The sequence below is a fragment of the Varroa jacobsoni genome, unplaced genomic scaffold (assembly GCF_002532875.2).
Source record: "Varroa jacobsoni isolate VJ856 unplaced genomic scaffold, vjacob_1.0 scaffold_1398, whole genome shotgun sequence".
In the NCBI taxonomy this organism is placed as follows: domain Eukaryota; kingdom Metazoa; phylum Arthropoda; class Arachnida; order Mesostigmata; family Varroidae; genus Varroa; species Varroa jacobsoni.
The window spans coordinates 562879-588715 of NW_019214300.1; the positions used below are offsets into that span (position 1 = coordinate 562879).

The window sequence follows — 25837 nt, forward strand, 5'->3', positions numbered from 1 at the left end:
TATACATTTTAAGTAGGTTTTTAGAAAAAAGAAGTAAAGAAATAAAAAAAAAATTAATCTTGGTTTGACAAAGCATTTCGCAATCGTTCAGCATAATAGTAATTATTATTATTATTATTATTATTATTATTATTATTATTATACACTGAAAACTATCTACAGCAAATTAAACTAAATTCGTATTTTTAGCAATGTAAAATGTTGCCTTGACAAAAACAGTTTATTGATATCCCAAACAGACTCAACAAAAATAACAGACAAATAACAAACTTAATATAACCAGTTTCATAAATCTATTCAGTTCTCCTCTTCGTGCTAACGCGAATTCAGCACATCAGTGCGGCTTAAATGATTAAAAAGGAATATCCATCATCATAACAGACTACATGTTTATACAGTTTGCCTCGTTAGAAAGAGTCAATTAGTCTTGACGTCATTGTGTTGCCCGGATGCCGTTTCACCTGAATCCTCCGATCATCATCATCATCATAGTGATTACTAGGATATTTAAAAAGAACATGCGAAACACCAGTTTTCCCCCCGTTTAATCTCTGACATGATAAGGACGACAGAACTTATTTGTTGTAACAGCAATAATCGTATAACAAACAGTCTTATACAATCTTGCTTTACTAGATTGCCTAAGCAAACTATATGAGGGACTCTCAGTTTAGAGAGTTACAGTTATCGGGCGATTCGAACAGGATGCCGCTGTTACCAGCCATCAGTGCTTGTCGGCCTTCGCTGGTTCCCATTAAGGTGACAGATCGACTGCTGTTGTTGTTTTGTAAGTGTCGGGATGGTGTTATCGCTAGACTACTGTTAGCTTGAATGCGAATGTTATTTCCATGGCAGTCGCGCCCCCCTTGGCACGAATACTGCCATAGTTGCTGATGTCGCCAAACTCCTTCGGGTAATGTCTCTTTCAGCAATTTGTTACGGGACGCTCTGTGCCACGATGAGAGTAACAGCTTACGATGCACTAAGCCGCCACAAGAATACTTTTTCTTAGCCACCACCGAAGTTCCACTGAAAATATGGACAGATGCTAGCGCAACGCTCTTCAACTCGACCTGGTCCGATTCGATCAGGCTTGCGAAACCCGTCTGCGATATAGGGCCATACACATCAGACCCCGACGCTACCAGGCATTGTGCATCGCATGTCGCCGTCACCGGATCGAAAGTGTTCTCACTTAGTGCAGCTGTATAGAATCTATGACAAGGGGCAGCTGATGCTGGCCGCAGCAGAAACGGCCTGCCATCAATATAACAGTTAAGAACAACTACTGGGCTAAAGTAATCGATAGCAGCTTGTGAATAGGTTATACTGTGGGTTGATCGGATCTCTGTTTGTGCACGTTTGCGTACTCTCATTGGTGAATACTGGATTAGGCACAGCTTGGCCTGATGCGATTACAAAATAGATATAGGCATAGTGAAGCATATTGTCACAACTAAAGTGCTTACAGGCAATCAAGCAGCAGTCCACAACTAAGGGCAAACGTTTTGGATCATCGTGTTATTTAAGACTTGAATGATGAACCTGTAGGTCATCCTTCTGGATTTTTACCTAGGCAGTAGTGCCACACGTGGACACTTTGAACCGCGATTAAGGCACGTTCGTCACGGCTTCGTTACGGTGACATTCTTGACAATATGCGGTCGCTACATCTGGGACAATCGATTTGTTAGGTTTTGCTAAAAGTATAAAAACATAGAACAGAATTGTTCCACTGCCGACATTTGTGCGCCATGTCTCTTTTTGTCATTTGTGCGTGCAAATACATTTGTATCATGTGCTGGCGCACGTCCGTTCGACGTCAGCTGACGATCGGCTTACTTCATACCAGTCGGATAGGCGGGTCCAGTTAAGTCGATACTGTGGGGAAGGGCCAATTTAATTGACTACCATTGATTGTTGGGGCGGTTAATTTTTTCTTAAAATTCTCGCTCTTATTAGCCGTTAGCAACTTTTCCATTTGTCCATTCCATCAACTTGAGGACTCAGTTGCCGTTTTTTCTATTACTGCCGGCTCCAGTTGCTTGTGTTATCCAGACGCAGCCCAGCCTCGTTCAAGGCTAGGTTATTCCTGTGTAATGGCATTATGTTTGACTCCGTGTGATAACGTGAGTGTGCGATCGATTAGTCGCTAGATCTGTCGTTACTGCAAATGCACAGTTATCAGAGCATCGATTGCTGCTGCTGAGGCAAAAACTGTTCGAAAATAACCATCTCACCATTGGCTACAGTTGCACTGTAGGCATCAAGATGGATTACCAATGCATCTGTCTCCTTAGTTAAACTGTTCTTGTTTATTTCTACGACGATCCTATGGCGATGAATTTGCGACTCTTGTAAATGCTTTAACGCCGAGCACGTTTTCTTTCTTATGATATTTTTGTATATATTCGTAACTATAAGCAAATCAAATTAACATGAGGTATGTTGCTTTTTAAGTCTTGGATCAGTGCACTGTTCCAGTGGTGAAGTACACGTCATGTGTTTTTAAGCTAAATAACGAGAGGGGGCTGCTAATTAGGTCGACTCAGCACCGGAGACAAGGAAAAAGGTGACACATTCCGGGGATGCTATTGCAGTTATAGAACGCAGACTATAGCCCTTATACTATCGGTGTAGGTACCTAGAAGGGAAACGGCATTCATACATTGAGCCCTTCATAAGAAGAAAAATTGATCTAAATCCTACGATGCAATATATTCCACCCTCTCTACGTACTCTTTCCAATGGTTATCTGTCCTAGATCCTAGGTGGATCAATACTAGGCCTTCCGTCATTAGGAAACCTCAATATCCGATCATTTCCACCGACTTCGCAACATTATGACATACATACGAATCAGCGAGCAAATTTCGAAGGCACACAATATTCATTGCTTATGCAGTTTGCGTTCACTGTAGTGAACTTTATCGTCTACAAATTGAAGAACATATTCAGCTAATTTCGCGTCTTTATGTTTCGAGCTTTACGTCCGCTATCCATGTTAGGCATTCCACCTGACGGGTGGCTCCAGAACGAAACAAAGTGGGTCTATGCTCTAGTTTGAACCTAGACCATCAAGTGTCTCCAAGATTAGCAAGCAAATACATTGTCCACTAAACCATGACGGGAGCTTGGTAGTGTCATCTAAACGACAAATATCCTTGCTATGGTGCAACGTCTGCTAACGAATTATCACATTTCTTAGAGTAATGGCTTGTTATAGACTATGCTAGACGAACAACGATGCCCCATGACATAAGGAATTGATTATTGTTTTTCTAATTCCTGTCTTAAAGAGCAACATTTGTTTGAGGGCACAAGCGACCTTTCGCCTGAACATAGCTCAGCTATCTATTGGCTGTTGCGGGCAGTTTTTTGTCAAAAAAAAAAGAGGCTCGGATTGAACCGTACGTTTTGCCACTGTCAAGCAAGCAAGTTACTCACTCTATGAAATATCACTAAGAAAACTATAGTTTTCTTAACAGAAAACTTTGCCGTTCAAGGTATTATGCCCTGATCACTCCCTCATCACTTGAAGTTGCGCGCTTCTCACCAAAGCTTTCTAAGCAGAGAGCTTTTTCAATGTATTCAGTTGGTTTGTTCCCGTCGGATCTGTATTACCTCTCTGCCTAGCTATTGCGGCTACAATGATGAACTTTACAATGCACGATTAAGATGGATTTTATCAACATTGTGACTGACAGCTGCTTCTATGCGATACGTAGCTTTATTGACCATCGCTGCATTTGACAGTGTTTGCGTTCATCAAGTCTTTCATCGTTTGTGTTTACATGCGCACGACAGTCGGACTACACAAATCTCACTGCCATGTACCCACATATTACATAGATAGTTAGCCATGATGTTCTATGCCTAGAAATGCATGCAGATGCGCGTGTGGGCGTATGTTAGCGTTATGTAACACCTAATACACAGCTCGCAGCGCCACATTCACGTTACCAGAGTCGTCTTGCTGGTGACACTGTCCCTGTCGCTTCTACAATACGCAAATGCCCCAGACAGCGCACGTCGGCCCGACAAAGGAGTGGCGCCACCAACTGCAACAGTGTCTGTCGGTAGTGCCGACAACTTCAACGGCACCGGTTGCCTTTCGCTCTGTCCGACATTCGGCAAAATGCAATGCCAGCTATAATCACAACTTCCAAACGAACTAATAAGGATAGTTCGGTTAAGCTGCAACCGCAGCAGAAGCAAGAACGGCTGTGAGCGTCCAGCGCGTCTCCCACTTATGCCATGACGCGGCCTCGTCGCTACCGAAGCCCAATTTCGATCGCCTACGACGCCTCAATGCGTCATAACGTAACACGACTAGCGCTGTTACTACGTTAAAGCATACTTTTTTGCGTTCTGACTACCGGGCCTGACAACGCCGTGACCACTGGGGTCGCTCTTATTCCGTGGCAACATGGGCCAAGCAGCAAGTAGCGTTAGCTCTCGGCGCCGGCGGACGTGGCCACGTAAGAGTTATAAATTATATTACATAAATTATGTACATATACATATATAGGGTGACCAACAGTAGGATCTGCAAGCTTTAGGCTTGTTGTTTTATACCATTAACAATAATCAAGCAGTAAGGGTTGCATTGAACGTTGCGTCGTTTCCGTAGCGACGAAATGATGCCTAGCTTGCCGTCGAAATTTACTAATTCAGATGATGATTCATAGACGTTGATTTTATGGTTGGCGGATACGTCGAGCACGAGGACTGAATGTATGCGATTGATAATACGTAAGTGGACGCGCAATGTTCTTTTTGTTAGTTACGTAACAGTTGTGATTTGGGACAAAGAAATTTCGGCTTCGTGTTTCGGCTAAACTCATATGGATTATGAGATCACAAGTGAACTGTTTTTTACGTTTTTCTTATAGCTGCTCTCCTGTTTGGCGCGCCTCATCTGACAGTTCCATTCACCATTTTTGATCTGTCAAGTTAATTAATGTTTCGTATCTAATTTATAATTATACGCACGTGGAACGTACAACTCATTCCTCGCATCTGTAATGGTAACTGTAAAGGTTGTCGTTCTTTTTTGTTTTTTCCTTTTGCAAATTCCGCGTTGAGTACACGGCAGTACGCAGTATTGGTAAAAATAGCTATGAAATCTTTCGTCGTTTCGGAGTTTAGTCAGACGGTTGATTGTCTGGCCATATTTTGACTGTAAATCGACGACAGTTAATTCTTCCTGTCTGTGATGCACTGGCTGATTATGTTCGCCATCTCTGAAGCAATAATATACGATGGTGACGGGTGATATGGATGATTATGCTGCTGTGAATCAATTTAGGTATCTATACGAGGACCCGTTTTGGCAATCCAGCCACTGCTTTATTGGGAGTCGCCAAGCTAGCAGGCCGTTGTTAGCCGCCGATAGCAATTGTAGCCCAAGGTAACTAAGCAGGTTACTGCGAACCAGCTTACCTTATGCCCAATCTTCACGACAACTCGGCTTATGTAGCCAAACAATGGCGTACGATTCTAAGCTGAACGGTTTCCCCTTTGGCGGTGACCGTGAAAGATGCGCAATCAAACGGCGATATTGCGCGTTGACTGGTTCAATAGCCAGTTCGTGCCGCATGGGCATACAGTGGGGTCATCTTTTGTCCTTGATAGGCGATGTGATGTCAGCGTGCGTCGGGGCGGTTTATCGAACCTTGGACAGAAAAGCGTAAGTGGGAATATTTCAATCTGATCAATGCAGTGCCCGAGTAACTGTGTCCGCAAATTTTGTTACGTAAGGAGAGAAACGTTACTGAATTCTTATTGCAGAGATGATTCGATTTCATTAAAGTGTGTTTACAAACAAGCGACCTTTCGAGCTTTTTCGACATTTTACACGTCAGAATGCTCTTACGCAAACAATAATCTATCAGCTTCCCTATTGGTCCGTATGTATATACAAAAACTGTTATCAAACAACGTTAGCTTCCCGCAATCCCCTAGCTATGCCAAACGGATTTACTTTTACTAAGTTACGCACCCCTTCCATCGCACACTTCGGATTGTTATTGGCTCTTATAACTATCGGCGTAGTAAGTTAGCAGCTAAGTGTAATTACTTCGCTTTTTTCTTTTCCGTTCCATTGTCACTACCCCATCGGTCCATCAATTAGTGGCTTCGTACTTCCACGGTTCTCATGGATTCGTCTGCCAGTGGGGACTAGCATAACGCTGCCGATGAGCTATGTCGGGTCATTATTACGCTCATGATGTAGGCGGGCACTTTTTCTTAGTTGGGTCACTCGTAGATGTTACAGTAGCTTTCCAATTGCTTTACCTGACTGTTGTTGTTGTTCGTGAGGTTACAGTCGCAACCATCGTAATGGTCAGTGATAAAAATGGCATAGTATTTTCGACTTTGTCGACTTTTGCAATGGAATCGTTTGCCTTGGCTCAAGCTTAGTTGTGAGTATTACGTTAGCGCCGGCTCGTTTCGCGATATGACGACACTGCACAAAGCATGGCCATTCCGCTTGCGTGAAAATTAGCAGCTGGCAAGTCGAATGAGCACGTGCTCTTGACGTGCGTCATGCAGGCAAACCCCTGCTAATAGATTTGGATTGGAGCCGTCAGGGGTTTTTGGCCGCGCCAAAACTTTTTAACGTCTCGGTATTCTACCAACCTCGTCCTCCTGGATTGTTGGCAATTCGGCTGACTAAACAAGCAGACAACACAAGTAACCGCTGCTGGTAGAAATAATAATTTTCGTTTTCGGATAGCTACAACACTTCGGATACTATTATTAGTACGACCCATTACTGTGCCAGGTTGCCGACGGTCATCCTATTATAGTATTATATAGTATAGATGGAGGAAAAAATATTGTCCAAAAATATATATTCAACAGAATGAAATGTGACGGGTTCATCGCAAAATATTGAGTAGTCGAAAAAATATTGACTACCTTCGAGTCAAAATCGAAGCAAATATTTTTTATATTTTGAAATAATATTACCCTAAATATGCGTTACCAAAAAACAACATCATAATCTCATGACTGAAAAACTTCTTTTGGTAACTGGGCAAAAAATTGCGACCAGTGGTTTTTTTTTGATCCCTTGATTGAAACCAAATCGGTCCCGATTTTTTCCGTGGATCGTTGTAATCTTGTCGATGTCCAAAGGAGCCGTTTTTTTTTTTTGCTCGACTTTTTCATAAATCGTGGAACACATTTAATTGATTTACACATTCATTACCTGTAATCAACCGCTATAAAAATTATTTGGTTTCGTTGTGTTTTTGTAGAGAATTTCGCATATGGATTTACGATCGGATACATTATCTTGCGTCAGTTCGTATAACACACGAACATCGGAGCTTTTTTTTTCTAGCAAATGTCCTTCAACCAGTTATTGATAATTAGGTTCGGATGGGAAGGCCGTTCAATATCTCTTCATCGGTTCTATATACGCCGGTAACGGTGGATGGTAAACAAGCCACGAACGTCCTTAAGCAGCACTTGGAACCGACATGATGGCAATGATGCCTGGAAATTTTCTACTGTAATCGAAAGTAATCTATTAGGTGATATAGATTTAGATTATATAATACAAATAATAATAACAATAATAATAATAAAAACAAACAAAGGAACAACGAGACGAGTAGAAGCTATACATACCGACAAACAACCATTTTGCTTGGATCTTGTCATTTTATATTCTACATAAAAAGTTGGACTTTGTTAACTGTAGATAAATTTTTTTTGTTTGCATTTAGAATAGAGAGCGCCTTTGTATTAACACTTGACACTAATCGAACGGGAGTTATGGAACATTTCCTTATTTTATTATTTTGTTTTAGTTATAATACATATGTAATAATAACATCTGATAAAGGTCTAGAATTAAGCGCTATGGGTTCAAGGGCCTGGGCAGCGATAGACGTTTTGCTCTAGCTAATAATTTGTGTTATAAAATCCCCCGAAATTCTCTAATAGATGCAAGAATATTGGCTATAAATCTCATTTTTGTAAACTGAATTGTGCAAATAAATTTTGCTCGTTTTCGCGCCGGAGTTAGTATGTGAGTTTCAGCTGTTTTATCCAAGTAGCTACATAGAAAATCCAGAAAATCCCCCCATCGTCGTCGAAAGATATTTACCGACCAATCTACGTTTGTCGGTCGTATTTTTTGTTTGCACCAATTGAAAACTGGTTATACGAGCTTTGCAGGTAACCCTGCCCTTGTAATTTCCCGAGATAATGACTTGTATAAAAAGACCACTTGTTTTTGGTAGCAATTTACGCGAGCCTTATTTATCAAACGAAATCGTTGGAAGAGCTTCCTCGAGCTACTGTACTTTCTTTTAACTACTATAATTGTCCTGCTGTTACGTTTTTCTCTAACTGCACAAAATGCGTATCAAAGTAACCTCCATGCGGCCAGTCGAGGTTTTGCATTATCTACAACATAATGATATAAACAGTTTGCATTACAGTAAACGCGAATATGCGACAAACGTCGGATTATACTTTCGTTGTTGGCGTTCCTTACGGCTCGCCCTCGCACGCAGCCCCAACTTTCACCGTACACATACCATTCAAAAATAAACAGACGTAATTGGTCGTAACCTTGACGCTATTTTTATCACGAGTATGCCTTGTGTTCTTTCTCAGCTAAGCTACTACGTAGGTTATTATTACTACTGGCGCGTCTGCTTCTAATGTCATGTATGGAAGCGGGCGATGACGCTTGCCTGTGTAAGCGCTGAGCGGGAAAACAGCAATAGCAATGGCTATAATGGGAACGATCCCGGGATATAGATGCGAGACGTCTGTTTAATTCGGCGACGGAGTCGCGATTCAAAGATAATGACATCGGTACCCCGAGTGTCAATCTCTTTTGCCTGATCCGAGCTCTAAACTAAATGCAAAAATAGCTAAAAGGAAAGATGAAACGCTCAAGCGGTTCATTCAACGTTCAAGCGGCAATGGGCAGAGACACCGGGAAAGTGGTCTTTAGTCACCTATTACGAAGTTTTAATGTAAGCGATAATAATACTACGATGATTAATAATAATACTACGATAATAATACTAAGATGATTTTTAGAAAAATGTTTTTCCTTCTTATTTTTGGGAAAGAACAGGTTCTTCGGCTAAATACTGCAGACGACGACAGAACTGAGTGACGCTACATAGCTAAAACAACCGGATGGTAATAATGGTTGTATATCTAATGGTAATAAAAAACGGAAAATTTTTAAATAAGTGTGCATGCGAACAAACGATATAACACGTTACATTTGTTAGATAAACACTCCCAGTCATTTGAGTGAGTTCCGTGGCTACTGTGAGGCTGTTAAATACGCACGAGGAAACGAAAGCACATATAGGCTAGATGTGAAACACCAGATATGCAACCTGTCTGCAGTCTCCTCTGAGCATAAGAAAACAAATTCTTCTATTAAAAAACCGCATAGTGAGAAATATATATATTTCTCACTATGCGGCTTACAGGAAGATCAACACATACAGCATTTGTCAATGTGAAACATTGAAAAATATTATAAAATTACCGGGAGTTAGTATATATATATATATATATATATATATATATATATATAAAGACACCTTTAGGTGCGCTTCTGTAGACTTTCTATTGTTTGCTTTGTAAAATGGGTAGCTTTACAGGATAGGAAATTATTTTGAGCAGACATTTTTGCCGCCGAGGATCGATACAAGAGCATTACCACTTATGTGTTCAAAACGCGAATACAGAGTATCAGCGGCCCTGCAGAACAGCCTCAGTTGACATTGACAGACCACTACAGACTGAAATGCTGGCTGCAAATGGCAACGATCCACTTGCTGCTTCCCCTGACCGCATTAGTAATCGACCGTATGTATAACACAATACTGAGTATTTAACAACGAGAAACACCGATTGTGATCATAGCTTCGATTCATAGACGGTAAACGTGTGAATACTCACGCGTAACACCATTGTTGGGCCATTGCATCTCAAGATACAATAGTCAGTAGTCAATATATATATATATATATAACAAACCCATCCTCTTAATTGCTCTCTATACATCTAGGTAAATCATACAATTGTTTCTGCGAATTTCAAGAACTAGCTGAGTATAATGGAATACGTCTAGCGCGCTATGATAGCCAGATATTGGTAGCCCCAACGAAAAATAATTCAAATATCATTATTAAATGGTATAAAGTAACCCAGTTAAAAACAGCTTGGAGTTACAATAGCTCATCAGTCGCTTACTCATCTTGTCATATATAACAATATACGTATATATACATCTTTGTTTTTTAAAATATTCCACTCAGGAACCAGTTTGGCTAAAACGCTTACGCGCTTCATAAACATCAATCATCAAAATATAACTCGTTCTCTTTTTGACGATTCATTCCACATATGATTCAAGCATTTAGCGGTCGTTCGGTCATAGCGATGCGTATTTCATGGTACAGTAAAAGGGTTCACTTAATCGGACAGATCTCGCGAGGATCCGATCTAACCTATCGTCGTGTGCTTGCCTTGCATGTGTGTTAATTACAATCAGCCAAACATATGGAAGTCCACATATATTACATCTCCATAGAGGAAACGGAAAGGATAAATATTACTTCCGTTTTCGGTATGTTGTGCTGCACGCTGAGAATATCATCGTTTAACGGCCAACCATTTGGCTTAAGAAAAGTGTTCTCAGATTGAGTTGGGTCAAAGTCGTAGAATACAGAAAGTGTGTGAAGTCTACTGTGGTACGTATAGCATACGTAAACGCTGATGATTAAACGTTTTTCATGATTTACGGCTGGTGTTACTTCAGTAAATCGGTCCTTTAGGCAGTTGGCTCCTGCCAATACGTAGCGAAATATGTCTACGACTGGACTGAACCGAGAGCACCTTACATGTCCCTAAGTATTTAATAAACAAACGCATTACTGCGCCATTACGGTGGCACGCGCTGATGGTAGAAACATTTCACCACTAGGTTTCACAGCTCCCAAATAATATCAGCTACAACTAATTCTGTATACGGTAATTAATATAACTAAGTAAGTTTGGGTTGAACGTGCCTTTAGTGGACAACTTTCACTTATGCGAAAGCTTTACATTTATTGCTAATCGGGCTATTGATAATTCGCAAAAACTAGCAGCAGCCGTCACTATGGAACGGTTTTTACGTTTAACTATCTATCGATACCTAATCCTAACGGTAAAGGCTTTCTACCTTTCGCACAATTTACAGGTGTATATTTACCTTAGTGTATACATTTTCATTCGCTTGGAACTTCGATATGTATAAGACGTTATTAGTTGATGTAATTAACTGCCCCTCGTGTGCGATCCGGTGTAACTGCATGCAAAGATTCCTCTCAACAACCTTTGGGTGGGGTTTTTCCTTTTGTCGCTTGAAACACCGTCGAAATGAAATTCACCCTCCCGTTAGCTTTCAACGAAAGTGTCTACAGTCAATCGACAGTCTTAATTTTTGTCAAACAAAATCCGTTATTGACTCCTGTTGACTGGCCTGAAATGTCCATGGAAGCGGTTTGAGAAGACTGATGCATGATATCAAAAATAACGAAGGTATTCTTTCGGATTCATGGACTGAGGATGGTACCCGATGGCTACTGTATTATTTCCGTATAGTTCAGAGGTGTTCCATTTGAATCAGCTATACTGACGATGAACATCGAATATAGTGAACACACAAAGCAGACATTATGGGATCAGCTTGTTTTTGGCTCGCTCACAGACTGGCCGTATTTAAGGGGCGGGGCGGTGCCTTTGTAGAGACAGTTCTGCGAGCAGCAACTACAAACGTGGCGGCTGTTTGTCGTTTGTCAGTCGACCTTTGCCCGATTAAATTGTGTGTTCCGACATGAGCCAGATACAGACAGACAAACAACTAAAGGGACTTATAGCAACGCGATAAGGGGGTAGTTCAGTGCAGGGGGCTGATTCAGCTATCAATAAACCTACTACCATCAGGCAAAAATGCTGCGAGAAGTGCCGCTGTTGCTGTTGTAACGGCTGGTTAACGGCATCAATATTGTTGTAGTTAGCCGCCTGGTACGGTAAACATAGTTTGTTTTTTTTTTTAATAAAAAACAAACAAATTAAAAAGATAAAGGTTATAATATTATTAGACGATATGGAAGGGTGTTTTTTTGTTATTTTATTCCAGGCATTTTGTTATCGTATCATTTTACATACAATGTATTGTATTATATTATACTGATTAATAGTTATTGCGGACTGTAGTTGAAACTAGAAAAAAAAAAGTAGAGAAAGAATGTTACGAAATACGACCGCTGTTCTAAATAACTGAGAAGGTAAGACGCTGTTAGCTACGGAGTTTCACATTGAGTACCGTGATACAGACTTCAATTGAACATATGTAGATGCTATTTATATTACATAGGTTATTTCGTGTGATTTGTATTTGCATGCTGAAACTTTTCTGCTTATTGTACCGCGTGAACTTGGTTGGCGACCGTGTGAAGTTCACCCGTCAGGTCGGCCGGCATTGTAAAGATAATGATTTGGTCGTGGCTGGAAGTTAGAATAAATTACAATTTTGATATACAAGACTACGTGGGAGTAAGCGTGCAACATGCCGGATACGTGATATCAGCGTGGGACTTCAGGGGTGGCCCCCCTGGTTATCTGAGCATGGTTATGTTCACAAAATCAACCGTCGTTTCACATAATAGCGCAATCGCACTTACGGGTTTTCTTAATGACTTTTGTGGAAAATTAGTTTTAAGCGCAAAAAATACAGGAAACAACGCTCTTGAAGGACGGATCCTTGTATACGCGCAGAACGCAAATTGAAATAAGGGTCTTCCTTATCCTCTGCTATTTAATGGCAAGCGTCACATAGAATGACAAGTTTGTCATTTCTTCACCTGCTTATACATTTCGTGCTAAGGAGGACTTCATACTAGCCATGCTTTAATGAGGCAATTCCCTAACTTCTACTATCCTCTGTGCTTGATTAGATAACGCTTACATGTATGTAATTTACACTTTGGAAATTGCGCCGAACGAATTGTTTATCCTTGCCCCGTACCGTCTTGCCACCCCAGTAGCTTAAACACGCATATTTACAAAATGTTTATTGCGACTGCAATGCCATATAACATAGCTTATTCAGCGCGTATTACGTGACAGTCACATGAGGATTGTCAAATAGGATTATTTGAGCGACAACGCATGATGAAGACGATCGATTCCTAAAAACATCTACTGATTTTTCGATTGGCTGTTTGTGCATCCAAATAAATCGTGTGGATTGTTTTTCGTGTTACTGTCTTTGTTGCTAACGCTACTACCGCAGCTCTTGAGTCGTTCAGGATGGCAACTGCTCTTTACAGCGTGGATTAATCAAGTCTTGCGCTATCGAGGTTTGTCTTCTGACGCTGTCGGATCAATCTTTTCCCCGCCCCCTCAGTAGTTTTCTATACCGTTTGCCAGTAATAGGTGGGCGCTGTTTCTCGGTGATGGACACGTCATGTTTCGCAATGATTTGTATTGTTTTTTTTTGAAATTTTTCGTTTTGTTTTACGCTTCGTTTTTTCACTCATTTTTTTTCGCGTCCATTTCCCGTGCCGTTTGTGCCAGTAAAAGGCTTAAGACGTACAAAACGGCAAGACCCATATGCTGTATTGCTATCCATATTATTAGCGTTTAATACGCGTTATAACATCAATGCAGCAGCACAATTAATTGGGCGTAAAGTTGACTAATTTAATCGAAAGTTCGGGACGATTTCTATTAGTGTGACAGTAATTTATCGCATTACACAGTAGACAAGGCAAAGTAGTAGCAGTAGTAAATGGAACAAACTTTATTTCAGCATCTGACAGACGGACCATGTCCAATATCATTGCGTTTGTCGATCAGCAGTGGCTGTACAGAAGCTCCTCTTTTGATTTCCTTATTTATCCTTTGACAAGTTTGTTTTCACTTGACAACATACAATATTCACAGTGAGCAAAAACAGCCAACTAAAACCCTCAACAGCATTTTATCCATATAAAAAATAATAAATTTTTACTTAGCTAGCTCAGTCTATTAATCTTGTGGGCTCGAGTATCGTTTCCAGGGGTATGCCCTCGTTCGTGAACAATCTGCTAATATCTATCGATGGACGGTAAAAATGCCGACTATAGTTTGTATCTATCGTCTCTTTGTTACGTTTTGCTTGCTCGATTCGTTAGTGCAGTTGTTGTGGTTTGTTGGGTACGATGCTGTAATGATTTTGCGTATTTCTGAGCAGTCCAACGCTTCCTACCGAGCATTACGCGTGGACCGGCGTCAGGTAGCAAAAACCGAGTCGTGTCTCGCCGGCTGCAGTGACGACTCGGTGGCTCACGTGCCTTCAATTCTGGTGTTGCTCTTCCTATGTTGATTACGGCTAGTTCTCACATTCATTATCCTGATCATTATTGTTAGCTAATACTCTACAAGCGGGCTCATTAATTAACCGTAGAGAAGTGTATTCTTAAGGTAATGTTGGTAAAAAAGCGGCGCCAGGGCTTGTCGTCAAAATGTCAGCTGAGGGTTAGCCACGAAAGAACTGTCACGGTATAATGATGTGGTAGGTGGTTAGCACCGGACGACTGATCTAAACGGTTATTACTGATAGTAATTATCGTGCTAAACTGATAAGAGCAGAGCGTTTGTAACTTGAGAATAAAGCTTTCAAGTACGTCTAGGTGGCGGGTTTGTGTGAAGTCCCGTTTTCTTCTATATATTTAAATTTTTGGTCTCAAAAGTGCTATTTATCCATAAGGAAATCAGCTTAGACGTTGGTGATCCTACGTTGTATTTTCCGTTGTCGACAATTATAGCGAGCCTTCCAATGTAGCTTGCTAAAAAACGCCTAAAGAGGTAGCTATACAATCTAAGAGTAATATAACAATTATCTGGCTAGAAAAACGTGCGTCCGCAATCTACAGGTCAAAAAATATAAATTATAAGAATACCTAGGGCGGGCTAAGTTCTACCTAAGAGCCAAAGATATGTATGCATTAGAATTGTGATAAACTGGACTTCTAGAGCTTAAGTAGAATGCTATGACGTCTGGTTACACTATGCGTAAGTTTCAAACGTAGTTGCATAGAACTTACAAGCACATCAACTAAATACCTAGAGTCCCATAGAATTCCTGGAGAGAGCCGTAGGTTCGGCGGTGATTAACGTCATGCTAAACATCCGGTTTCATGGATATATGCACTCATAAGTGCCTATCGAGTGTCAATTCCTCCTGAGAACACGGAAGAACGAAAATTTGCCACAGGGCTTTCGCCCTCTCTCTCTCTCTCTATTCATATATTAACTGGTATCGATGATGATTACCACTTATATTATCTATGAAAGTCGATAGATTTTATCGACGGATTGCGCTTCCGTTGTCAATAACTTAGCAAAGGCTTTCTACATATTAAAACGGTTTTTTTGGACAGCCACTCCGATTTGATGGAGCGATTTTTTCGTCATCGTGGGGTATGTTTGTATGTCTTGGCTGATCACATTGAGTTGTCCTATGTCCGCTGCAAGTGTTCTCTGCGAGAGGGTAAGAGGCTGCTGTTTTCACAGATTGACCGTCAGACACATCAAACTACATGAGTGTTTATATATCCGCAACAGGCAGCATTTAAACATCTTGGTTTGTAAACCTAGTTTGTACAGATGTGATTAATGAGTCTATAACGCTTGCTCGATTGTCATCATGCGACGATTCTATGGCTCAGGCAGGCAAACTGGAGTTTCCTAATTGAAACATGTAATTTATATGCTACGATGCCATTGAGAAAAACAAGCTTACACCATTAGTTGTTCGTATTTCAACTAGTTGTAATATCGATATATTCAAGCATTAATCAAGCAAATAAAGGTAATAACGATTACAATGGGACCACTGTATACTTGCGACAAAGCCAGTAGTATCCTCTGGTCTTTATACCTTGTCGCCGTAATTGGTCGCCGTTCCCAACCACTGCGCAGCATAAACAGAATAAAAAGTAAAGTATGTGGCTTCTATTAAAAGCTTCCAGTAGCTTTGAAATCTAGAATTGTCACTCAGGCAATTTCTGACCCGCCCAATCAATTCGCTGTATTCAGGAATCTGTTTTATCTATCGTATAATTATAGATAGATTATTTCAGATATATTCCTTCTACCTATGCCCGAGTGGTACCCGAAAGCAGAGCTCAAGATGGTCCATAGGCTGCTTCAGTCTGGGAAAGGGCAACGTTCAGCAGCAAAACGATTAAAAAAGCTGGAATTAGCTCGAAGTGGCATTTTGAACAGATATTTTCATGAAGGGTTATCCGTGAACCTTGTAATTCTGCCTCCATGACATTTATACAATCACCGTACGCGAAACTACTTTTAAGATGTCCATTAGATGAACTGCGACTAAACTACTGTACACATTCTGCAAAAAAGAAAACATCGGTCTGCTGGGCAAAAAACATCGAAAATCGCGTTGCGTGTCGCTTACACATGTATATCCTCGAATAGTCCTTTTATTTGAAACAACTACTGAGAGACGACGTTCGTTTTATTAGAATCAGTAAAAAGTTCGTCTTTTCATTGTCTTTTACCCTAGTCGACCCCTGGATTGTGTTGCTTCGCGTGGCACTCGCTTCATCTATTCGAACAATGCTTGCCAACCAATTATGGCACGACCGTAAATGAGCAAAAGTGCAGCCAATAGCAGCTATACGCACGCGGCTCCCTCCGTACGATCCGATGTTACAGAACAGCGTTATTTCGGCGTCACCGCCATGTTACCGTTAACCTTGACACGATTTGCAATAAATGGCTAGACTGGCGGACAGACAGGCTCACACAGGACGGCAGCACACGTCACCGCAATAATGGAGTCGACTGAGTAGTTGTAATAGCAGAATAACTAAAACGTTTGGCGTGGGCCACCATCGGCGTTGTTACAATCATAGGACAGCTAACTTGCCTGGCGCTGATGTGCCTGTTGTCGTATTGGCAGCGCCACAATGAATCGGTGTTGTTAACGCCGGCCATATCTGGAATGGACGCGTCAAGGTATTGGGAGATTTAGATGCAATGACTATTCTGTCATTGTTGAATACGTTGTGTGATCATAGGGAGATTGGGGTCATTATGTTAATTGACTATATAAATGTACGCATAAAATCAAGCCTTCTAAAAGAGGACAAAAGAAAGGAAGGATTCAATACAATGAAGACGATTTCTAATGGCCTGCATTGGCCTTCTTCTGTCTAGGAAGTGTGGCGAAGATTGGTAGAGGACGACTAGGCGAGGTATGCAGAAATGATGTGAACTTCACCCCTACACACTTCGTCCTATCATCGATCTTTGCTCAGATGAGGTTTATATGAACGATTTCCGGAAAACATTAGTGAAAATGTCATCTTTGTAACAATAGAAGAAAAACATATATATATATATATATAGTTCGGTTTGCGTTACGTTTTGAACTTTCTGCATGATATATCTGAAACGGGTCGGGCGCTGTTTTTCCGAAAGCTCTGCGTAGTTAATCCACATACTTGTTAGAGTGAACTTCTTAAAAAAAATATTGGAATTCATATGAAAAATAGTTTTCTCGTACCGTTTGCCACCAAAATACCAAATAAGAAGCCCGATTTTCGTCCGAATCATGACTTACGTTGTGTCAATCACGGAGCGTTTAGCTAAGAAAAATATTACTACATTTCTCCTTTTCAATCTTAGTCGTAGCCGTATAACAGAAAAAAAACGGTGCACGGCCATTTACTTTTGTCTTACAAAAATTCATACCTTGTATTGCGTTTTAGTAAAATCCAGCCGTACTTAGCTTCATCTACGCCAGACTATTTTGTTCGTAGTATTCTCGCATGTCGAAATATGCCCAGTTTCATCCATTTAGCTACACTTGCGGCCAAACCTGTTGCTCATGCTGAAATGTACCGGGGCACAAATGCCAGTAATGCTGACCCACAGCCCATCCATATAGTCTACATCAGTAACAAATTGGTCGTTGTCGGCACAAGTGAGATGCAAATGTTATTCCACTATAGTAATATTGAGTTGGTATAATAATGTTGAGCGCTTTTACTTTATTTAGCCTCTTACTATATCACATAATATCGCTATTCTACTGAAATGTTGTCGCTTGCATAACAACACAGCGATAACAATATGACAACAGCGTCTTTCCGTAAACGTAGCCAGCGCAATTGGAAGGAGGAAACCGTGGGTTCCGTCTCACTCAACTCGATTTCCTGTTGGGATGGGTAGCTGGCGGCTGATGCCCTGCTCCTGTATTTCTCTGTTCACATGCCCGGAATCGCTCTACGTTCATATCGGTGCTCTACCATATAGGAACTTACAGGTTATATTCTTTCTGGTGGGTGAAGACCTTGCCAGCTGGCTATCTTGATAGTGTTATCTTCTACACTACACTTTTCTCTTGGCTGCACAACGTCTCTGTTGGTATTCACCCTTAATCATTTTCAAATAACTCGATTGCCTGGATTATGACCGCAGCTCATTGTCAAACATTTCGGTGTTATTTGTGCCGATTTATATTGCCGTCGTCGTCGTGTTTTCATCATGTACGTAGTAAATCCTTCAGAGGCCATAGTGGACCGTCACGGAACATTATCGCTGGTGGCGGCACCGTCAAGCACAGCTAAGCTACCGTTAAGCACGTTAAGGGTAGACCTGCGTGATGAAATCGTGACCATGGTTCGGTGACAGCATCGGTTAAACGCGTACAGCGGTAGGACAAATAGTACTGCCGTTATTGTTGTTGTTGGTTTGTTTTGCGCGAGTATGTCGATATGTTATGTAAGTTATGTAACCTATCAACTGTATGGCGAGGTATGATATTAGTGGAAGGTTTCTAATTCACGATGTGAAGAAAAAAAATCAGGGCCATATGTAGGGGCATAAAAATAACATTGAAATAAAAGACATCAGGTTTACCATTGACACTGGATTTAGCCAGTTTCCAGTTGTGTGGAGAGAAGCTCAACAAAGCTTTGCTTAGAGAAATAGATGTTCTATCTGGAATATTGCCTCGTTAGGCTCTTCGTTTAAACGTTACTACTATGTCTAGACAGATTGTCATGGTGTTATTACAGGTATCAGATACTTTTTAGATCTAGAGTAGAAGCTTCGTCTCTTACCGTTGGACAAGTGTGCTTCTTTGCCACATCTGAAATCTAACAAAGTTTGCCTTTTCTTTTTCAATTTCAGATACTCGCGTTCTGTAAAAAATGGCAAGAAAAAAGAGATTGAACATGAACTGTCCGGATCGAACCAAACTCACGTTGCCAACGCTGAAAGCTGATTCAACAGTAGAAAAACAAGATGTGCTTGCGACGTGTCGAATCTGATGCAATAGCAACCGGGAGAGTATAGCAAAAAAACATTGCCCATACCCAAGATCAACCCGCCAAAGCATAAAAAAAGCGTTAAAGCAGCCGACACGAGTAGGGTAAAAAAGGTGACCAATGTAAAGCAAAAAGGAAGTGCTTTACACCGTTCCCCCTGCATTGTCAGACACGTTATAACAGGATGGCAGTGTTTCTTATAAAAGGTTGCTTCAAATACATATTTGGCTAGACATTTGTTCCTTTTCCTATACAACATTTTTTCCCTGAATGATAAAAAGAAAACAATGTTTGCCATACGATACGCAAACTTGCGTTTGCTGTGAAGTTGAAGATGACCTCAAATGTGTGGCCTACACCCCTCAGAACGCTCCACTTCAGGATGATGCGTGAGCCAGTCGGAAAGCACGGAAACAATGCAATGCATTGACAACATTTATTAGACAAAACATCTAACCCTTTCCACTAGCTGAAAAATACCTGATGATATACAGTTTTTCGTGCAGCAAGTAGAGATTTTGTTTGAAAATTTTGTGGAGCCGATAAAAACCGCAAACTCGTCGTGTCGATTCTATTACTCATAGATGCAATAACGGCGTTGTTCTCTCTTCAAGCAACTCTAATAAAAAGGAGGTCACTAAAACGTAAAAACGACCGTCATAAAGATTTACCGCACGCATGAATGTTGTGTTTGTCTAAATAGCGTAACTGCCAATGAATGTTTCTCGTGTACATCTTTGTCAGCACTGATCAGTGGACGGCGGCTTTTCGGCTAAATCGTTCTTCATCGATAGCGGTAAATAAAAGACGTTATTTGCTGCGATACGTTGCCACCGCTCGCACCTCACCGTTTAAAAAAATAAACACGGTCCTATCTTCGATATTTTATTGTATGCAGCAAATCGATGAAGAGAGGCAAATCGTTGATAGGAAAAGCACCAGTTAACGTTAAGGACACATTTGCAATTCGAGCGATTGCCCCAGCACAACAAGGACGAAGAGGGAAAATGATTATCAACGCAGGACTGTGGAACGTCGTAGATGCACCGTATAGCGTACGGGCAACCCGTATCTTCAAAACAAAAACATTCGATTTGAACGTAACCTCTCACCAGACGTTTTGGGAAAGGCGAAAGATGTTTGACCAGCAGTCGTTGTTTGATACGGCGTAAATTCGGCTTCGTTATCGTCAACCGAAGGCCTGAAGCAGAAAATTTGTACCAAGTGGATTACTATATCAGGGAAATTGAGTGGGGATAAACCCGACATAAAAAAATACTTCTCTCTAGGTAAATAGGTTCAATCAAATAAAAAAAATAATTGCAAACGGATAAAAATTGTACTACTGTCGGTGCGTGACATAGTTATATGAAACCGAACGCTGCATAAATTACGTAATAGAAGATAATTAGATTGTTATCATGACATTGATATTGTCGATGACGAATGTACCCCGCCTGTTTTTCCCGCTTGGATGTCGCATTCATAGTATTATGTGAAATTGCGAAAATTGCTAACGAATAGAACAACGACGTTTAATGTAACTAACAATGATGATCATGGACTTGATGAAGATCGTGTTAATGCTCGTTACGATTCACTATGATCATTACGCTTGCAAGATGTTTCATTTTCTGAGAAGGCCTGAAAAACGTTCAGCAAACATTGAGCTAGCAGATAAACTTTCCACAAATATGGCAGTATAACAATAGAGTTTTGCGTGTACGCACATAAATGAGATTGCATCACATACCATCGGAGAAGGCGATAGCCGACCAGCCAACCAGCCGCACCAATGAATAAAGGCGATCCTGTTTATTCTGTACAAAGTAATAATAACAACGGAAAACCGACTGAGCTAATTCAGCGGTCGTTATTGTCGTTGTTATTGCTAGTGAATCACTCGGTGACGGCGGGATGCCATAAGTAAATACAGAGGAAAAAAGGAAGATGAATTTTTCAAAAGCATATACTAAATGTATCATCACAAAGACTACGGCAACACTACCGCAACGGGTGAAAAACATTTTACACGGAGCCATCCTACTACAATCTCTTCTTGTGTGAACTCTCTTTCATATGCACACAAATTATATACACGAGCGTGCACATTTCGAACAGAAGCAAAAACAGCCTTCTGGTACTGAATATATAGTTCGACAGTTTTAGTCTATCGTATTTTAAAGAACACCAATATATTAATAAACCTATTATTGATTTACGATTTGCTATTATTACTAGACGACTATAATAACCGAGTGATTGACTGATTGATTGACTGATCGTGAAGAAAGGAAGGGAAAGGAATTCACTGATTTATTAAAGCCATTCGGTGCGGGTTTGCGAATGTCGGCAAGAGAATCATTGTTAAGTGAATCATTGTCAATGCCGGTGAAGCTGCGCTTCACCATTGCAAAATAAAAAAACAGATTACCTACGCTAATTCGCTCTACGGCATATTCCTGGTATGTAAATACCTCCTCCCCGCCATTTTTCACTAAGCTGGGAAACTATTGGAGCACGATAGTAATGCACGATTTAAAAAAACAACAGAAATAAATAACTTCTAGGCGAGAAGACACAAAAAAAAACACTTACAAAAGAGATAAACGAAAAACTAAAAAAATGCAATAAAAAGTCTGTAAATGGAAAACATATATATGCTGGAAGCGACGTCGCTATTGTCAGTAAATATATGTAATTATATGTGACAAAAATAGCAAATAATCCTAGCTACACTACGATTTGGCTGCGTGGTGGCGAGAAAGTTTCGAGAGAGAAATATCTTTGCCCCTATTGGTGGTCGTAAAAACTTGTTTCTTTGACTAGATTATATTATTAGATTGCCTACTAAATAAACATTCTCCGTTGTTTTCAAACTAATAAGACCTGAAAAACTGAATTATGTTTCGAGCTGGTCTAACGTTTAAATATGTGATCGAACAAACGATCTATAAACATTAGTTCCGTCAAAAAATGGCCAGTTCCTTTGTTCAAAATTCTAAATAAATGATAATACAACAGGAGGCTACAAGTGGCCACCACCTCGAACTAAATACCCGTAACGATGTACAATTTGAGGTGGGGTAAATTATTACAGTCGATAGAAAACAATAAAAGGTACAGATGCACACGAAGTGTAAAAACAACACTGACATTTTAACATGAAGCAACAAGCTCTCCAGAATATAGAAGACAAAAAGCAAAACTAAAACCAAAATGAAGGAAAAGCAAAAGCACCATTCATGCTATCACCGGACGCTGGCGACGGTGTTGTTAAACATTATAGATAGACGTGGGTTATATACAGTAGATAGTGAAACGTAGAGTGGAAAAGGCAGTTTCGATCAGATTTCAGAATTTTAGATGGATGGTCGAGCGATCTAGTAATCAATAATGGCCCACCAAGATGCAGGATGATGCAAAGCGAACAGATACTGTAAATAAGCAAATAGGGAGAGGCAGTTGAAAAGGGTTGCTTATTAACTAGACTTGAAAAGTGTTGATAAATTAATCAGTACGATATTTGTCGTTTTACATATTGGCACAGATTTGGGCTTCACAAAAAACAGCTTCGACACCAATGGCATCCTAAAAGCAGTGTATCGATGGGGCCTGTACTTTGGTTAAAATTACTACGAATTATTGTTGTCGCCGTGTCTCTCAGCTATTACGTATACGGTGGACGAATCCGTCAAGTATTGGTAATATGCGTCCGTTTGCATTTTTCTAACTTAACCGCTAAATTGTTTCGGACCTTTAATAAAAAAAACTAAAAGAGAATGTACTTACACGATCCAACATGAATTGTCTACTGCAATCTGTCCGAAAATACAAATTAAAAACTGGTCAGGAAATAGAATTATTAACGAAATGTTGAAGTAGATTTACTCATGCAGTCTGCTTGGTACGGGCATCACGATTTTCGATAGGGATGGCGTCAATAACGTTAGCGACACCAATAAATCTGAGTAGATATTCGAGCGACATTCCTAAAAATCTGAGTACTGTTCGCTAGGAAGACTACTTTAGGTGCGACGCTATCTGAAGCCTGAATCGCTCCCGATGGTAACTGACCAATTTGCCTTTTCTCTAACGCCATTCTTCTTTTGCTATCAGAGAAAAATAAAATCATGTGTAAACCCCTCACGAGACATATATAAGTAAATTGGAAAATCAAACAATAAAAAAAGGACAACGATCAAGTGAAAGTTTAAAAGAAGCCGTATTCATGTGTTGTTATTTTTAGGTAATTTATTTTATTAGGATATGAATTCTGTGCAAATTTATACTTATTATTGAAAATAAATAACGAACATCTGCTTCGAGTGACTTACTCAGTGATGGCGTAGCGAGTATTTACCTTCAAAATTTGGGGGATACATCAAAGCGTGAATTCCAATCTGAAACACACGTTGACTCGTGCCGGGAACCCGTAAATATGGTAAGACGTAAAACTGGAAAAATTCAATTTTATAGTCACACGTTCGTGAATTTATTATATATTTTTATAATAGCGCAATAGCTAGCTTGTTTGCCTGCAAACATAGGGACACCTGAGCTGGCCAGAATTCGGATCCGGCCGTGTAGAGTAATGCCTAGTGGCTTAAATACCTATTTTTTTTTAATTTTTAAATAAAATTTAAATTAGATAGAAAAAACACATACAGAAGCAGAACGATGCTGGGTGCAGTTCACACGGTGGTTACTAAGAGCGGCCTAATATTTGAGTACTTTTAGTACTACATTTTATTAGAAGTCTATTATCTAGAATTACACAATATATCATATCGTCATATATAATATCTTCTAATGTGCGTAAAGTGCTACGTCTAAAGTGCAATCAATTTTGTCATGCAGCTTTTCATCGCAAGCATTCGTTGGTCATTATCCTCCCTGTTAGAAAAAAGCCAGTTTCTTTTTTATAGAGTCAAACCTCAAACTCATCATGGGGTAAGCATCAAATTCGTCCTCAAAATCTGAGCAAAAATCAGTTATCTTTGAGCTGAAATCAAGAGCTTCTGTTTTCTCTGACAGTTTGTCTTAACACGATTTTTGCAAAAAATCGCATGAAAAATCTATGACATCAATTCCTTTACAAATAATTGATGAGTGGCTAATGTCCTAAGTTGAAACTGTAGTTGACATGAACGAAGCTTTCACTGAATAAACATTACCGCTAGGCATGACAATTTTAGGACGTGTAAAAAAATGTCGTTAAAATATTGGTATGTATTTAGATAATCTTAGAAATGCTAACGTCTAAAGGTATTATATAAGTGTGTGCATGTGTGCGCATGCGTGGTGAAATGCGCTGACTTCGATCCGTTCACCACGATATGGTTTAATAAATATTAAAATAGTTTGCTACTTGTTGCTGTAAAATCAAATTCTCGGAAAAAATATACTGCCAAAAAAAGGCCATCAAACAAAATCAAATACAGGCTACAATACCAAGACTGGTTCCTTGTTAACGTTATTTGTTTCTTGAATGTATGCCTCGAGGAACACATACCGAAAAAAAGTTGAAGCGAAAAAAGGCTACGAACGCATGCCCCTAATAGGTGCTCGATATGCAGCATTATTTAATTAAGTACTTAAATGATTATTTAGTTCCGATCCAACTTAATCTAGCTTCTAACAGTCAGTCATAAAGACATAAACGTCTTTAATTTTTTTTTATCTGTAAGGGTTACGGACTCAGACCCAAGCTTGCTGTCAATTTCATAACTATAATCCCTATGATACCAACATCATATACACTTTGCTATCCTATGTCTTCGGAAATCTGCTATGTCGACGACGAGTATCTATCGATCCAACAATTTGTCGCAATTTCACTGTCAGCTGGCAACGCATTCATACAATCGTCAATAGATATGCTTTTTGTTGCTTCTTACTCGCTGATGCTACCTTAGCTAGGTGTTAGGGATCACACCACTGTTGTCGGGTTGACAGTCAGTTTGAATTCTTGTTTACCGTTATGTCTGATATTTTTATTATTGTTGTTTTTGTCTGAAGGGGGCAGGCTAGATGATCGTCCACAACAGTCATTGCCGTTCGCACTGTCACCCTCTGGCGGAAATCAACGCAGTGGGTGAATAGTTGGTCAAGTCCCGAGCCTTCGACATTAATCAGAGCACCCCAAGCAAGCCATAATCCGTGCTCCCAGGGCATGCTACGGTTTGAGCTCCCTCGCAATCTACCATGGACCGCGAGCGGCAAACTACATCAGTTAGCTTCAGGGATCGCAGCTAGTAAGCGATTGTTCACAAAAAAAAAACAAGCGTTGCCAGCGACGATGAATCGCAAGGAACTGACACAGGAAAAGGCAGTCTTCTATGAGGAGCAGACGATAAGTGAAACAACAATAGCGGAAACACGGATGAGAGAAGTAGCGAGAGCAACCTCAACAAATTATTGTCTCAGTCGTTACACGTTTATAG

General features: G+C 40.3%; 1 protein-coding gene across 2 annotated transcripts in view; it reads left to right on the forward strand.

Annotated features, from left to right (window-relative positions):
• Positions 1-23613, forward strand: part of LOC111269595 (protein Smaug homolog 1) — a 27806-nt gene extending 4193 nt beyond the window's left edge. The window contains exon 2 of one of the 2 annotated variants that reach the window (XM_022849318.2): positions 19255-23613. The gene's annotated coding sequence lies outside the window, so the exon portion shown is untranslated. Of the gene's footprint in view, positions 1-8450; positions 8618-19254 lie in introns of those variants that run through there. The other variant, XM_022849320.1, reaches the window with a different exon arrangement.
• Positions 23614-25837: the final 2224 nt, after the last annotated feature.